The sequence below is a fragment of the Dermatophagoides farinae genome, unplaced genomic scaffold, assembly GCF_024713945.1.
Source record: "Dermatophagoides farinae isolate YC_2012a unplaced genomic scaffold, ASM2471394v1 contig1, whole genome shotgun sequence".
NCBI lineage: Eukaryota > Metazoa > Arthropoda > Arachnida > Sarcoptiformes > Pyroglyphidae > Dermatophagoides > Dermatophagoides farinae.
The window spans coordinates 288,103-304,661 of NW_027461514.1; positions in this window are offsets into that span (position 1 = coordinate 288,103).

Below are 16,559 nucleotides of genomic sequence, written 5' to 3' on the forward strand. Positions count from 1 at the left end.
AAAGTATAGTAACATTGTACAAGCTTGACCGAAGGTTTGTTAACATTCTTTGGATGTGCTTTTTGATTCCGCTTGTTGCCTCCTTGATGAGAGCTATCAGCTTCTATTATTAGTTCATTTACTGTATCCTTGACTTTTTGCAATTGATACGGATTGTTGTAACGAACTAGCAAGTGCAGAGGCTCACTTGTTTTAGCCTCGTTGTTATAATATTGTTTGTCACCGCATAATTGAACGTAACAACCTGATTCTTGCTGAATCCGGTGCAAGTTTACGCTTTTGGGACCAATAATCAAAGAAGGTACTTTGATATATGAAGGAATATTAAATTTATCAAGAAATATTTTTGCAGTTTGCGTGAAAACCCTCTGAAATTAAATCCCTTAGGACCAAACTTACATCTTCGTTTGACGTTAGATTACTAGTTTGATGGTTGGCATTATGCATAACGTAAATTATTTACTGTGTCATTCTAGTTCTATGAATGGTACCTAAAAGAGAAACACATCATAAACTAAAATACTTTATCTCTATGAAAGATTATTTTATTTTTCAAGAATTATTTTTTTTATCACTTGGATATTTAAGAAAGTTTTTGACGTTTGTTAATTGTGAAATTTTTTGATGCTCCTTCGTATGTTAATTTGTAAATAAGTTCTTATATGTGTTATATTCATGTGAATGGTTTAAATCTTTGCATATATGTCAGATAAATCGGAAATAAGCAAGTCTAAAGTCAAGCTGAATATTTCAGCCACGAATCTTGCTCCAGGCAGTATTCGTAGTATGCAATCCCTTTCAGTAAATGCTCGAGAGGTTATAGATAACTTCATGAATCTCGCGGAAAACAAAGACTCTTTAGGTATTGAAGCGAGAAAGGTTGCTACTTCGGTGAATAGTCGTCAAAACATCAGTCTCTACTACGACATTGAGATGTTGCGGCAATCATGTTCCGATGAAAACGACATCTTGCTTGGACCTTTGAGAGTGCTAGAGAAATTCGAGCATTTAACGGGTTGTCGAGACATCAATTACTACAAAGTTAACAAACTAAGGGAACAGCTTCGAACTAGCGCATTCAATGCGTTGAGTAAGCGAAATTACAACGATGCATTACTTTATGCAAATGAATGCTACGAGCTAACAAGAAATTATTTAATCAACATTAAGGGCTGTGGCTTACACTCTGATTTGGTTTTCGAATTGATCATTATTAGTCGATGCTACGCTCTTATTCAAAAAACAGAAAATGGTTCCAGTTACTTAAAATTACTGTGTAATTTAGTTGATTCAACCATCAGATATCTTTTTGAAGAAGTAGTCAAATCTGACGAAAAAGATCCAGATCGCTTGAAAGAAGCTTGGCTTAACTTAAGTAAAGTTGAACCTACAACTTTAGAACCTATCATACTTTCAGAGCCCGCGGTGTTTTTGGGGATACTACGCGAAGTCGCAGAACTAAACGTACTTTACGAGAATTATGACTTAGTCAAATCGTACTATAAGGACTTAGTGAGTTTTTACGAATATTTATATGGGATTGCGCACCCTTTGACCGCTGATATTTGTAACGAAGCGGCTTATCGGTTCTTCGCTTTGAGAGAATACAATTTAGCAGGTTTTTATGCTGAAAGATGTCTGGCTATTCGAATTCAATGTTTCGGTGACGTCGATGCAGAAGTGCCGAGCGAACTCGTAGCAGACGCTTATTGTAACATTGGGTTAATTTATAGAATTCTGGGTTACGCTCAAGATAGTCTTGCAGCTCTACTTTCAGCATTGGATATCAGAATGCGAATTTCAGATGGAGATCGAACGTCATACTCCTTATTAACTACGCTTCTCAGCGTAGGTATTCTGTGTCATCAATATGGACAATATCGAAGAGCATTAGAAATTTACTCTGAATGTTTTGAAGGATTAAGAAGCCACACAGGGTTTCACAGTCCTGAAATTGCTAAAATTCGACAATTAATGGATGTTTTACAACACGATATTAGCTCTGCTATTAATCAAGGACCGATTACATCGGGGTCTGCGTTAGCTGGTTCTCTCACTCCTTATGTTACAGAACCTAGACTAAATTCTAAAACGGGTAATCGCTTCATTAAATGGAATGAATCGATTGCGCCTACACTCAACGTCTACGTAAATTTAGTAAGAGAAAATGCAGAAACTTCGTCCAAATCTTACAACCACATTTCGACTCCGGGAATAAGTCGTGCTCGATGCTTATTTGCTGACGATTACCAAGGTTTGGAAATCCCCTCCACAATGATGTTACCTTTTGCAAAGAAGTCTTTTGTTTGCTCAGAAATGTTGCAGTTCATGACATACTTGAGATCTTTCGGATATCTGAAAAATGACTTGAAATATATTAACGGTAATAGACGTGTTCCTATTATTAATTTGCCCAAAATCATAGCAGGTTTGCCAATTTTTCAAGACACAAACTGTGAAAAAGTTTGTATGGAACTAAATCCGGGTGTAATTGAATTCTGCGATGAATTTAAAATCCCGGTTCCTAAAGTTGACGAAGATGGGAACGTTTTCGTAATCGATGAATCTGTCGAAGGAGCTCCAGCATATTTGCCAGTTCTGGATCCTAACACTAATAAGGTTTTAGAAGGTATTAACGGTATTCCTATTATGGTTATTTTACCAATTATCCTTGCCACTGAAGGGTCTGCTGAAAAAAATTTTGCTCATTACGACGTAGAAGAAATCAAAAATACGACTAAAAATAAAACATGGACTAACTTTGTTGACGAGAGAAATTCCATTCCACCAGTCATCAAATCATTGTTTGCCGAAGACAACAATAATAACACTTCTGCCGCTAAATCGTTAGCATCCAATAATCCTTCTCCTAGAACTGGTCAGAAGGCTACTACTAGAAAAGATCTCTGCTTTTTACCTAGAAGAAAAATATTGAAAAAATTGGCGGCATCTTTGGAAACTAACGTAAAGATTGGCACTTCGACTGACTTGACAGCAAAGCAATCTGATCCTGTTAAAAAGCCCGATGTATCAAACGAGGTTCAAAATGCATCAGCGGAAAGGAATACAGGTAAAATGGTAAGAAATATGCTACGAGACGGGTCACCTAATGATTTATCGAATGATTTCGATACTTTGGAGTCGAATAAAAATAACATAAACCTACTTGATAAGTTAAAACATAAAGATGTTAAATTATTAGCGACAAAGTCTCTTAGCAAAACGGAATCTGGTAAGAAATCTCTTATAATGAAACGAAAAACTATAGCTTTGAAAGATATAATTACGAAAAGTTTTGAATCTGCTGCTAAAAAAAACGTAGATTCGCAAGGATCTAGTGCTGATATTCTAAAAAAAAAAACTACTAGCATTTTTGCTCCAAATAACCAGCAAGACGGTTCAAAACCTCTTGCAGTGGACGCAGCTAGCATTAGATTAGCCAAAAAGCCTTTAATGAAAAACGAGAAATCCAGTGCAATTCGGTCAAAACCGTTAATTACGTCTCCTGTTGGCAAGCATTCGTTAAACAGAAAAACCCACTCGCAAACAGTTGTAGTAGAAAAAATTAATACTCCAAGTCAAAAAAATATTGAACCACTAATAAAAAGACCTGCTGAAAACCGATTATTGCCATCTGGTAGTAAAGCAAGTACTGCCGTACCAAAAACAGAATCTGTTTTTATAAAAAAAATGGACGTCGATCGCAATAGTTCAATGAAAACTCTTCAGATAGTAGGTAAAGAAAAATTATTAAAACCATTAAATAAAGCTGGAGTATCGGTGAAACCAGTAATAAAACTTGCAGCGAAATCAGAGATAGTCAAAAACGAAAATTTGTTATTTATGAAAAATAGATCTCTACCGAGCGGTATAACAAAAGTTTTGGTTAAACCAAATTTAGCTTTATCGAAGCTTGAATACGCGAATGCAAAAAAGATTATTTCTCCCCGTTTGGTAAATTCTAGCAATAGTAAACCGCCTGTCACTACATCTGCAGCTCATTCTATGCTTTTTAAAACTAAACGTTCTCAAGAGATTAAAATAGATCCAGGTTTATCAGGTAATCATTTGCCCATAAAGAAAAACTTAAAAATTGCAGATACAGGAAAAAAAGTCACTCTGAAGTCATTTGCTGCAAAAATTCCTTTACCAAATCTAGCGAATATAAAAATATCCGAAAATAATCGCCCAATCAAAGCACTAATGAATTATAATCCTGCTGAAAAAGTTTCTAAAGCTGTATTGGTTAATGGTTTGAAGGCGGCTCGAGTTTTGGGGAAAGGATTATTAAAAAAACACTTAAGTCCTGCAAATATTACTAGTAACAAAAAACTTATAAATTCGTCGAAACTTTTAGGACCGTCAAAAATAGCAAAGTTAAATAATTTTCTGAAAAAAGGAGCTAGCCATTTGTCAGAACCCATACGATATAGTCAAGATAAATTTGATCACGAAGCGTCTAAAACTGCGCAGCCGCATGAAGTTAAAAAACCAAACTTGAGCATAAGTAAAAGTAAGTATTCGTAAACGACAAAAATCTTTTTTGTAGCATCAGTCAGCTCTGAAAATGTTGATAATCAAAACCATACTCAAGCCAGTAAACAAGCAAAATATGTATCTGAGCAAGCGTTGCATTCTGAAAACTTTTCAAATTTCATGAAAACTAGCCAAAGGACTGTTAGATATTATTGTAAAATAGCTAAAGAAGAAGACGTGTTAGGGGTAGCAAACACTACTACCATGGCTGAGAGCACTACGGTCCCTGCATTAAACTTAATTTCAAAATCGGGCAGCGTAATCGAGACTATACCTTTTTTCGTCGATCAAGAAGTTTACTTTCAACGAATAGCTATAATTTGTTCCGAAATTCAAAATAGATTTTTACAGAAGAAAAGTTCAATCCCACCAATGAAAAAAGTTGTTCAAGCACTTACAAACAACAAAGAAGAAATAGCTGACATTGGAGAAGGTTTAGCTATGCTTGGAGCACCGTTTGGGCTCAGTGGAACTGTGTTCGGTTCGCTACCCGCGTCTGGTTCAAAAGGTATTGGAGGTTACGGAGCTGTAGGGGCTAACATTCCAGTCGAGCTTACCGTACCGGTAGGTATGCCTGGTAAATTGACGAAGAATATTAATTACATCGATAAAAACAAAATACCAGGATTTTCAGATTTTAGTAGCGCTGTAGACTTTACTACACAGACTGGGCCTGATGCAGTTACTAGCAAAAATTTAGACAGTATATTCAAAAAGGGTCTAGGTGAAAAAGATGAAAACGTCGATAATACCCAGACCAACGCTATTACGGCCGATGAGATTCTTACTGCACAAATACCTAATTTCGGAAATTCTGATTCAGATGAAATGGATGATTCAGATGCTTCTGTGGACGAAGAAATTAAAAAAATCATTCAGAGAGGCGGACTAAACTATTTGTCTACACTTGCGCTTCAAGAAGATAAAGCTATATTTAATACGCCGACTGAATATTCAGACTTGATACAAAAATTCTTAGAAATTAAGTCTTCTGTTGCTAAAGAAAAGAATCGTAAATCTCAAAGAGTTGCTACTGGAGTAGGAGGCCTCGCTGACTATGAAGATATGGATGAGTCGAGCGATGGATTGGAAAAAGGCACCGCCGACTTAGCGGCTAAAAAAGATGTTACAGCCACTAAGAAAGCTGAAACGCCAAAGAAAGCATTTGCCAAAAAAACTTTCGCAGGAAAATTAGGCATTAAGAAAGCTCCGCCTCCACCACCTGTGAAGAAAGCCGGTAACAAAGAACTTGTGATCAACAAATCTAAGTTTCGTAAAATTGCTTGGGATCCAGTTGAAGATCCGTCTGGTACAATCTTTTGCACTGATTTCGCTGATTATTTGAGGAACTTGAATTTGGGAGAGTTGGAGGAATATTTCGGTAAAAAATCTATGAAAACAGATCTTGTGAACGAAAAACCTACAGAAGTCAAATCTATCAGTTTGTTAACTGATAGAAAGCGTAGTCAGAAAATTACCATTATTCTTTCCGGGTTCAACAATTATACTTTTGCAGAACTGAGAGATATAATTATGAATCTGGATGATGACCAATTGTCTTTAGAAGAAGCTGAAAAACTTGTCAATATCGCACCGACTCCGGAAGAAACAACGCTTATAACTGACTATATTAGAGCTGGAAAAGACGTGACTAAACTAGAAAAGCCTGAGCAGTTTATCGCAAGTTTGTCTACGGTACGAAAAATAAAACCTCGGCTGGAGGCTTTTATTTTCATCAAAACATTTCGACAAAATGTCATGGATATCAATCTCATGCTTACTACTTTCTCAGATGCTTGCATGGCAATTCAAAGTTCTAAACGCCTCAAAAAACTTATCGCAGCAATATTGAAGATAGGTAATATTTTAAATCAATCCAATGCGCTAGGATTCAAGATAAATATTTTATCTAAACTGGAAGATTTTAAAACTACTACCAAGCCTGTACGTACATTTGTCCAATATCTAGTAGATATTTTTTACGACAGAGACAGAGATACCTTGGAACTCATGGGCGAGTTCTCTTCGCTACAGCAGTTAAAACATTTTGAGATGAATAATGTTGAAGCTCTGATCACTCAAGCCAAATCAGAGTTTGAAAAATATCACGATTTATTAAACACTATAATTAAAGAAAACGAGAGCCAAGCCGTTCCAGATCCTCTTGAAAATATTTTACGAAGATTTTACGCACTGAACGAGCGAGCAATTAATGATCTAGAAGCACTGTTGTATAACACTAAAGAGAACTATTATAATACAGTAAAAATGTTTGGTGAAACTGATAAAACAATCGCACAAATTAAACCTAGTGTTTTCCTGAATGAATTTTTAAGCTTTGTGAAGGTTATCGATGCGCGTTATAGAGAAAAAAAAAAAAATATGTTAAAAGCTGCTAAACGAGCTAAAGTGCAGCCAAATCAAAAGATAATTGCTACGTAGTGATTAACATATGAATTTGTGGCTAATAAGTTTGTCTACCTTGTTTTTCATTACACTCTTCCATGGCTAAAGAAATGTTACAACTCTTGAAACAATTTATTATATTTTGGTTTAAAACACCGTGAGCATTGAGGTTTTCATATAATGCATTTGACAGTTGTTTGTTCGTTAGAGTAGATGTCTTGTTAGTTTTGAAAAGGGTACGGCTGAAAATGTTGTTATTCTCCACTTGCACATTATTTATCATCGATAAATACTGTTGTACGTGAAACTCAATAAGTTCTATGAATTTATCGGGTTTTTCAATCTGCAAAAGTAAATTTACAATATGTAAATGTTTCTTTGCGTCTGCATACTTATTTTTTAAAAAGTCAATGGGTAAGTCGTTGTACCTTGGAAGCAAATTAAATATAATAAATGTAGTCCATAATTTATCATCTTTATCTATGATTTTATAAACGGTCAAAATGATCGTTTGGTAAATTTCGTTTTTTTCTGGCGTTGGTTCTAAAGAGATATTCAACAAAATATTGTTCAAAATCATAAATAAAAGACATTGGCACCCTGTAAATGTTTTAGGCATGATGAGTAAATAGTTACAGATGTTGGATGTCCAGTGTAAATCAGAAATCTTACCATACAGTTGCATATGAAGCTTGTGCATAAAAAGAATGCAAATCAAAGCTGAAAACTCGCCAATTTCGTCGATCGTGGTTGACTCACTAAAAAACGTGTTCAACTTGTTGTAAACTACGGCTAAAGTTTCTTTTTTAGTTACTGCGGCGTCGATCATCTTGTAGTATCTCAAAAATACATTTGAAACATTCTCTGGTAAAACACTTTCGTCGATGGACAATCTGATTACAGTCTGGATGCTAAGCTTAAGTGGTTCGTTTAAAATCTTTTTTGGGTTGTTCACCAACGTTTCATATTTGAATGCATTGTTGTTGTGGTTCAAATTGGAGAATTTATTCTTGAAAAATATAAATATTTCAATGATGAAATAAGGAATGTTTTCTACAAAAAGCTCTTGTTGGGACGATAAAGTGTGAAATATAATAGAGATGCAAAAGAAGTAATCTGAACTGAACTTGGCGAGAAATGGAGATAGCAGCGACAAATTTTTCATTTTCAGTGCAAATAAGAGGGCGTAGCGAACAACGGCTATATCTGTCTGCATGCTGAACTTAGAATACAAGCAGTGCTGCGCTTTGACAGAAGAATCGATGTTTTGAATATATAGCTGTATCTGTTCGTCATTATGGCTTATTGAAGAGTCATATTTTTTAATGTTGTAAAACAAATTATTGATCATTTGAACGAACTGGTCTTCAAAGTTGTCCAGTTGCTTGTTTTTTTCCATCAGGCGCAAATACATCGGGTACGCAGACATTGCGATATTCGACACGTGGCTTGAGCAAAATAAAACCAGACTGTCTATCAAAATGTTTGCCAGTAAATCTGTCTGATTATCATCAGTAGTGTATATAGTGAATTTGCTGTGATTGCTATCATGATTTTCAAATAGGTCGACAGTGCGATAATAAAGGTATTTCTTTGAACTTTGGTCGACGTTTGTGAAGTTTTTCTTGCTAATGGAAGTTATTGTAAATATTAATGTGCAAAGTCTGACGCAAAAACTAGAGTTTATCGAAATTGCATGACAGAGATAGTAAAGCAACACCGAAATCGGCCGAGAAACTTCATTGAATCGCGTTTTAATAAACACTTGCAACAGTTCGTAACATTCATGTAGACACGGAGTGAAATGCTTAGCATAGACTGGCGTTATTTCCATTTTGTGAGCGCTTTGCGATTGTTTATCCCTAAAACCAAAATTTTGAAGATCATTCAGATGAGGCACAATAATGAAAAATAGCAACAAATTTGAAATAAAATCGTTACTTGTGCTCGCGTTCAAAGTATATCTTTCCAAAACTTCCAAATAAGTATTTAAGTTTCTGTTCTTCAGAAAAGTTTTTTGTATTAACAATAATGCAAGATTATCGTCACTTGGATAATAAATGTGTAATGTGTCATTCTTGCTATAAGAATCGATCAAATCTATTATTTTTTCTATTAAAAATTCGTCCATGTTTGCTTCATCTAAACGAATGTTGGTATGAAGGCATAAAATGCCAATTTCGTGCTCAATTATGCTATTTCTAGGTATAAGCGAGAATAAAACTTCTTTTAACAAGTCAGCTGATTTGTCGATTTCACCTTCTATTTTACTGTTGAGCATAATTGCAATAGATTTAAGACGTACGTCTAAATAAGAGGCTAGCGATTCTTCTCTGATTTTATTTAAAACATCCAAATGAGAAGTTGAAAAGTGATCTTGCTTCCAAATCTCACTGACTAATTTGTTTAAAGATCGATTGTTTAAAGTCATTCCTCTGTGAAGCATAATTCTGATCAGAACGTACTTATTAAGGGCTTCAATCGGGAGCTGGTCGAAATCATTCAGGAAAAGCGCTATTGAGACGAAAAAATCGCTTTTAACAAATGCAGGAATTAAGAGTATAGTCTTGGTCATTTCCATCAAAGATAAAACTGTATTTGAACTTAAATTAGGTTCGTTTTTGAAAATCCAAATTGAATGAAACTTAGTTAAGTCTAACGTTTTTGAGTAGTTCAAACAAATCAATGAAATTAAAGTCTTAAAAAGTTCTAAAGCTATTATTTTTGTATTTTCCGTGCTGTAGCAGACATTGTTGTTGCATTCACATAAGTCGAAAACGTGATTGTTATACGTGGTTAGAAGACTTGGAGAGTAATTTATTTTATATTTATTGTTCAATAAATCAAGGAATAGTCCTGTTTCTGTGGATAAATTCTGTTGTTGGTAATCACAGTAAATGTTTTCATTCTGATCGGGTGATAAAGAGTTAGTCACAAGCAAAAGAGTATGCACTTCTTTAAGAAAGATCGTAAATTCTTTGGAGTTAAAAAGGTCTTGGAACAAAGTGTTAGACCAGTTTTTAAGATCTGCGAGTATGGTCATTATTAAAGCTAGCGCGATTGGTTCAGTAGCCTTGACTAAATTAATTATATGAAACAAAATAGTAGAATCCAAAGCACTCGAATAAATGAGAATCCAGAAATGATAATAAGAAACGTTGTGCTTGTGAGTAAGCGAATTTTTTAATAGTGTCAACAATATCGGACTTAACACAGTGCATAAGAAGTATTTCATGTCAGGCGAAATCGAGCTTTTAGTTATTAGTACGTTTTCGGCAAAAGTATTGGTTATATCGGAACATTCAGTAGCTAACAGTTTTTTAGCCTGACAATCTGATTTTTGTTTGAATAACATTATAAATAACAGGTTTGTGAACTTGAAACAAAATATTTGGCCAGCAAACAACTTTTGCATATATACTTTAGAAGTCCCGTTTACCATGACTAAAAGTTGTTTATTAATTGACTTGAGTATCCCAGTCAACACATCGATGTTTTCATTATTTATTTTGTGTTCGGCACTTCCACTACTATGAATTAGGTAAAATACTGATATGTATTTTAAAAATATCATCGAAATTTGATCATTGTTAGTGAGTAAAGCTTTATAAACATCACTTATAAGAGTATCAAACTGAAAGTTTTTTGAAACGATGGCAAAAAATTCAGAAAGCCGGAAAAAAGTGACTTCGAAACCGTGAGATTCAATGTTTTTATAGCTACTTGATGTTTTCAAAATATCTAATACTTTATTCTTTTCAAAATAGACTCTTGTTAAGACATATTTTTTGTTTAGCAACTTGCAAAACAACTCGTTAAGTATGTCCATGGCGAATTTTTTGAATTCTTCGTTTTCCACACATGAAAAAATGAAAAACATTGCCGGTAAAAGCTCGCAGTAATAAAAATAGCTTTGAGTAGTCTCACAATAACTCAAAATAGAATCTTTATATTGCATATATAATTCAATACATTTCCACAACATGATTTCTGAAAATTGCTTGTTGATGATGTAACCGATGAAATGAACTATAACAGGCAATAAGTCCTGAACTGATTTTACAGGAAAGATAAAATGCAAAGATTTTAAAAGAATGATTAATTCGTTTAGGACATGAACTCCTGTTTTTTTGTAAACAGTATTGTCAGAGAGTAATATTAATATTACCTCGATGACTATGTCAAAATCTGCTGTTGTCAAGTTTGGTAACAACTCAAGCCTATCATTGTAGTATTTTAAAAAGTCAATCGATTTGGTTAATATTTTATCCTTCTGCTGCGCGAGAATGTTATAAAATCTGTTAATAGTGGTGTGAAATACCTCTTCTTTGTTTGTGTCAATTTTAAAGGAGTCATGATTGCAATCCAAAACTTTTGGTGTCTGAACTTTAACTGGTTCAGTGCTGACATCGCATGTCTCCGGTGTCCCTTCATTTAGACAAATAGTTTGTGGAAATGTTAGTGCAGCTGAAGTTTCTATTGCAGGAAAATCGTTTAATTTGATTTCAGGCACTTTTTCATCTTCGTCAAACGTAGCTGCAGAAACTATTTTAGATATTATTACTTGTGCTTACCTATATGAATATTAGTATTAATTTCATCAACATTGAAATCCAAATCTTCGGTGTCATCCATATCAGATACGGCGTTTAATTGAAGAGTATCATTAAGCGTAAGCTCCATAAATACATCAATATGTTCAATTACGAGATCGAAAAATAAATGTATTTAATCACTAGATTAAAAATGAAAATGCTGAACGCTGTTATTTTTGATATAAATAAGCCTGCAGCGAATATTTTGGAAACAATATCAGAAATCGTATTAAAAATATAATATTCAAAAAAGAATTAAAAAATGAACTGCAGGGACAGGAAAAGGCTTTGTTAGGCTGAAATTACGCTTATAAATCCTTTGTTCCATTGTGTCATTGCAAGAGTTTGACGCAATGAATTTACCATAAAAATTTTTCTTATTAAAAAAATCTAGAGACGCAGCACAGAATGTGTGCTGAAAAGAAAGAAATAAATTCTTTAACTATTTTTAGTCGTTATATAACATACTTTCTAACATGTTTAAATCAAAATAGGATTTTAGAACTAGAATCTAATGATTTTAAAATTACCTGAGACAGAAATTGACATTTAGTCGTTTGACAAATTATTTATTTCAATAATTTTTCATGACGAAAGAATACAGCGTAGCTACTACAAATCGCTTTGCGGCCTTTGAGGAAAATTCCGACAGTGACGACAACGTTACTATCAGTAACAAAAAAGTTAATGTAAGTATCTGTGCGGATGGATATATTTTTTAGGTTAAAAACACTAACGCCTCTATCAGTTCTGTTTCGCCTAAGAAACCGAAGGAAAACTTTCCTCAGCCAATCGGTCTTCCCGAAAATCTTGTACAAGGCAAGACCAAAGAAAGCGATAACGACGCAGAAGTAGATTTGAAAACCATCGACGAAAAAACGGCTAATCAAATTCGTGGAGACCAGAAGCACAAGCGTGACTCTGACAAAAAGCACGATGCTACTCCCAAAGAAAGACGTTCGAGATCCGGCCGTGGTCGTGAAGTCCGTAAAGACGGAGCTGGTCCACACTCATGGGGTACTGGTATCGAGTCTGTTCCCAACGGAGAACGACGTAACAGCGGTCGCAAGAACGTTGGAAAGCCAAGATTTAAGAAGTCTGCTCACGAAGAGCCAAAGTACACTGCTTACGAACCAAGCGATTCTGAAGATATTGCTCCTGAAAAACGCGCTCCTGTCACCGAGGTTGCCGAAAACGAAGAAGAGCTTTACAGCAAGAAGGTCGACTACTTCTCCACTGCTAAAAGCGCGGTTAGCATAATAGAAAAAGTCGCTGTTTTAGCTCAAGACGAACAACCTATTAAACTGACTTATTCTAGCGGAATTAAAGCTCAGGAACGCCCAAACAACCGTCGTCCGCGAAACTTTTCGCATCGTCGCCCAGTTCACCGCGGTCGAAATCACTCAGGATCCCACGCTCGCTCTGAGAAATCTGGCGACAACAAACAAGCTGCTGAACAGTCCACCGGCAAGATTGCCAACGAAAAGCAATCTGAACGCCCACGCGGAGTTTCCAGAGGCCCTAGACGCGACTCAATTTCTTCCAAGAAACAGGTTTCCGCCATCACTGTGAACCAGCGCGACTTCCCAGGACTGTAAACGCCTTACAGTTGCTTTCTTTCGTTATCGAATATTAAGATCAATATTGGTTAGAATTACTTTCGTTTCCATGAACGGTGTTATTAACGCAGAAACCCATTGTGTTTGGTCAACTTTTTATTGTTAGCTGACTACGTACTGTGTTTTCGTATTTCGCCTTTTTTATATTATATATTTTTATTTAGCTTTTTAGGTAATTTAGACTAATTTATATCTTGGTGCTAACTCCTTAACGGATGTCTATCTACGCAAGACTGCTTAGTTACCCCCAGTCAAGGAGCGAGTTCGATTGCTTAAGCGAGTCGACCATCAGTACAGTTCAAAAACAAGTCTTTAATTTGTTTGACAAAGAGATTCTAAACAAGAACCTTTTCAAAACGTTCAAACCCACCTCAGACGGACTCAAGGCGAGACTCAAAGCCTTGAACAACAAGTTGATCATTTTCGTGCCAGATGAAAAGTGTGAGTGGAACACCAGCCAAATCGACAGTTCAAATGCAGAAGCCTACCTGTCTTACTTTGAGTCCAAAAATTCATGCAAATATATTAAAAAATCGAATGAAAAAACAGTGTTGAAGTGGCACTTTTTAGACAACGACTGCGAAGTGTTGTGCTTGCCCATTTCCAGTTTTTACTCATTGCCAAACAATTTGTTCCCTAACATAATTGCCATTTTTCTCAGCGACCCAGAAGTCCAGTTGAGTTACTTAGATAAAACACTTTCCAAATACACTAAAACATCCAACAAATATTTCTACATACGAAAAGACAATAACGTCGCGAGTACTCACACAAAAATTTATTTTCGTGAATTTATTAATATTGACCCAAACCTGATTGCCAAAAACTTTTGGACTAGCATCGGACAAAATTTGACCTCTAACGCTCAGTAATCTGCAGTCATAGATAAATATTGAATTTCCCATATTTGTACATTAGTGGGCGAACTACGTGTTAGCTGATGATGTTGAAAAGCGTTTTTTCAAAACATGTTTCAAGTGACTTATAAATTTCGAATTTTTGTTTGACAATTTCTTTGCCGAAGCTGTATGGTTTGAATGGAAGCTTTAAAGTGGACGCTTTAAAGTGAATATTATTTAGGTTTTCTTGGTACACGATATATCTTGCGAAAATCTTGCAAGTTTTCAAATTATATTTTCGCTTTGTGATGCTGGTTGTTTTTGAAAGAAACCGATATAGCGAACTAGCCAGTTTTGAATCGTTTTTTTCGTTGAGTATACTTCTTACTTTTTTATAATGCATTTCCATAGGCGGCAAGTCGTAAAAATACTTGAGGTCTTGAATGAGTTCGCACATTTGGTCGTAGTATTTGAGTTCGGAGTGCTTGTCGGTGCACAAATATTCGACAAAGACGTTGAGCACCGGTAAAACAGTTGTTATGTTTGTTAGGAAATAAAAGCTGAACATCGCGATGAGTGGATTTGGCGTTGAATTTTCCGTGCGGGAGTAGTAATGAAAGTAGATAGCGGTTTTCAAACAGCTTTCAGCTATTTTGACGTAGTTGTATTTAAGACTGCACTCGTGTGAGATAAATAGCTCTGCTAGAAATATTGAGTAGTTCAAGATCAAATTGATTTCGTTCTTGAACGTTTCGTCGGTGAGATGCTTAGTCAAGAAACTCGTCAAAAGTTCGGTCTTGGAGTGGCCCGGGTTAATTGCTAAAAAATATTTGATTAGAGATTTCAGCGTATTGACAAAAAGAAAGAAGTATTGTGACTCGGTTTGAGCTTCTTGGTTTTCAGGCAAACTAAACTGTGCTAGTTGTGTGACGCTATAGTCATCTCTGCCGCCGTTGTATTTTGTAGTTAAAAATTTCAACCAAGTTTGAGTCAATATCATCGCAATAGCCTCTGGCAGCGTGACAATGTTGAAGTCGAAGTTCAAAACCTTGCAGATTTTTTTCTCCCAATGATTAATTACTTTTTTTTCAATAGGACGCTTGATAATAGAATCAGTGATTGAGTTTAGGTGAAATGTGCGATTGCTTCTCGATATTTTTAGTTTCGTTGCAATTTTGACAAACGCAGCCGCAATCTCAATTTGGAACTTCGAGATTTCCTGGAAAATAGTCTTCGTCACTGAGTTGTTTAAAAATATGTCTAAATAGCTGAGCGCGGTGTGAGTAATTATGGTCGCTTGTGCAGATGGAAAATTGCTAGCTATGGCCACTATTTTGTTGAATACTTTTATTCTAACTTTGTAAACATCCGTGGAAACAGAAGCAAAGTTGTTAATTTGATTGCGAAACTTGTTGAGAAAACTGAACAATGATATTTCCTCGCAGAAAAAAACGTCGTCTTTGAGTTTATCATATTCACAGTCTTTGAACGGAAAGTCTTCACCGGCACGATAACTAAACGCAGATGTACGCGTTACAAACAGTTTTTTATTTACAGTTTGATTTTTATTTTCCCAGTTCTTAAGTCGTTTAATAGTAGCAAAATTGCTGACACGGTAAGCATTCTGACCGTTTTTGACAATGTGTTCCAACGCCTGAGTGTACGCTGTATCGACAGAATGTGGTTTTATAAGTGCCGTTTCGCACTTTTCTATTGCAAATGAAGAGACCTTCGTAGGATAACTGTCAGGTCTGGTCAACGATGGACTAGCAGAATAAACCGGTGTAGCACAATTTTCTTCGGAAAACGCTTGCAAACTACTTGGCGAAGTGATTTCACGAACAGTCCTTCCGTAGTGTTCAACTGGAGAGATGTTGCTTGTGTTTGTCGTTGTGCTGACATACCTATCTTCATCATACAAGCCATTTGCTGCTAATTTAATTGAAGTTGATTCGTTTTTTTTTTGCTTAAACATTATGTTTAATGTTGCTTGGCTAGAAGCTTGTAGTTTTTGCAGAAATTTGGAGTTATTAGATTCGCGAAAGTCTTTAGGAACAATAGAAGGGTCATTTTTTTTTCCACACGCTTGTATGTTTTTCTCAAAATATTTTGTTTGGGAATAACTGCCGTTAGAAAATTGTTCAATTTGAGATCCAAATTTGAAATCGCTGTAGTGATCTGATAGATCGTAGTTTTCATTGACAGATAGAAGATTAATGTAAGAAGGATTTAGCAACAAGTGATTGCCTAGCAGATACCGCAGCGACTGCAGCACGAATTTGTTTGAAACCATTGAGTGAACTGGATCTTCCAACGACTTTAATTTGCACATGGCGAAATCGATTACGCGAGTTTTTCTTTCTTCGATTGCGGTGTCAAAAGCTTTGTCTGCGTTTGGAGTGTCCAGTGTGTTTGTTGTACTATCATTTTGGTGATGAAGAACTATTTTTTGATCTGAATTGAAATGCCTGATAGTGGTTTGAATAGCATTAAGGTCTAATTTTTCTGTGGAGTTAACACTTTTGCTTGACTGTTCATACACATCGTTCTTATTCGAACAGCTG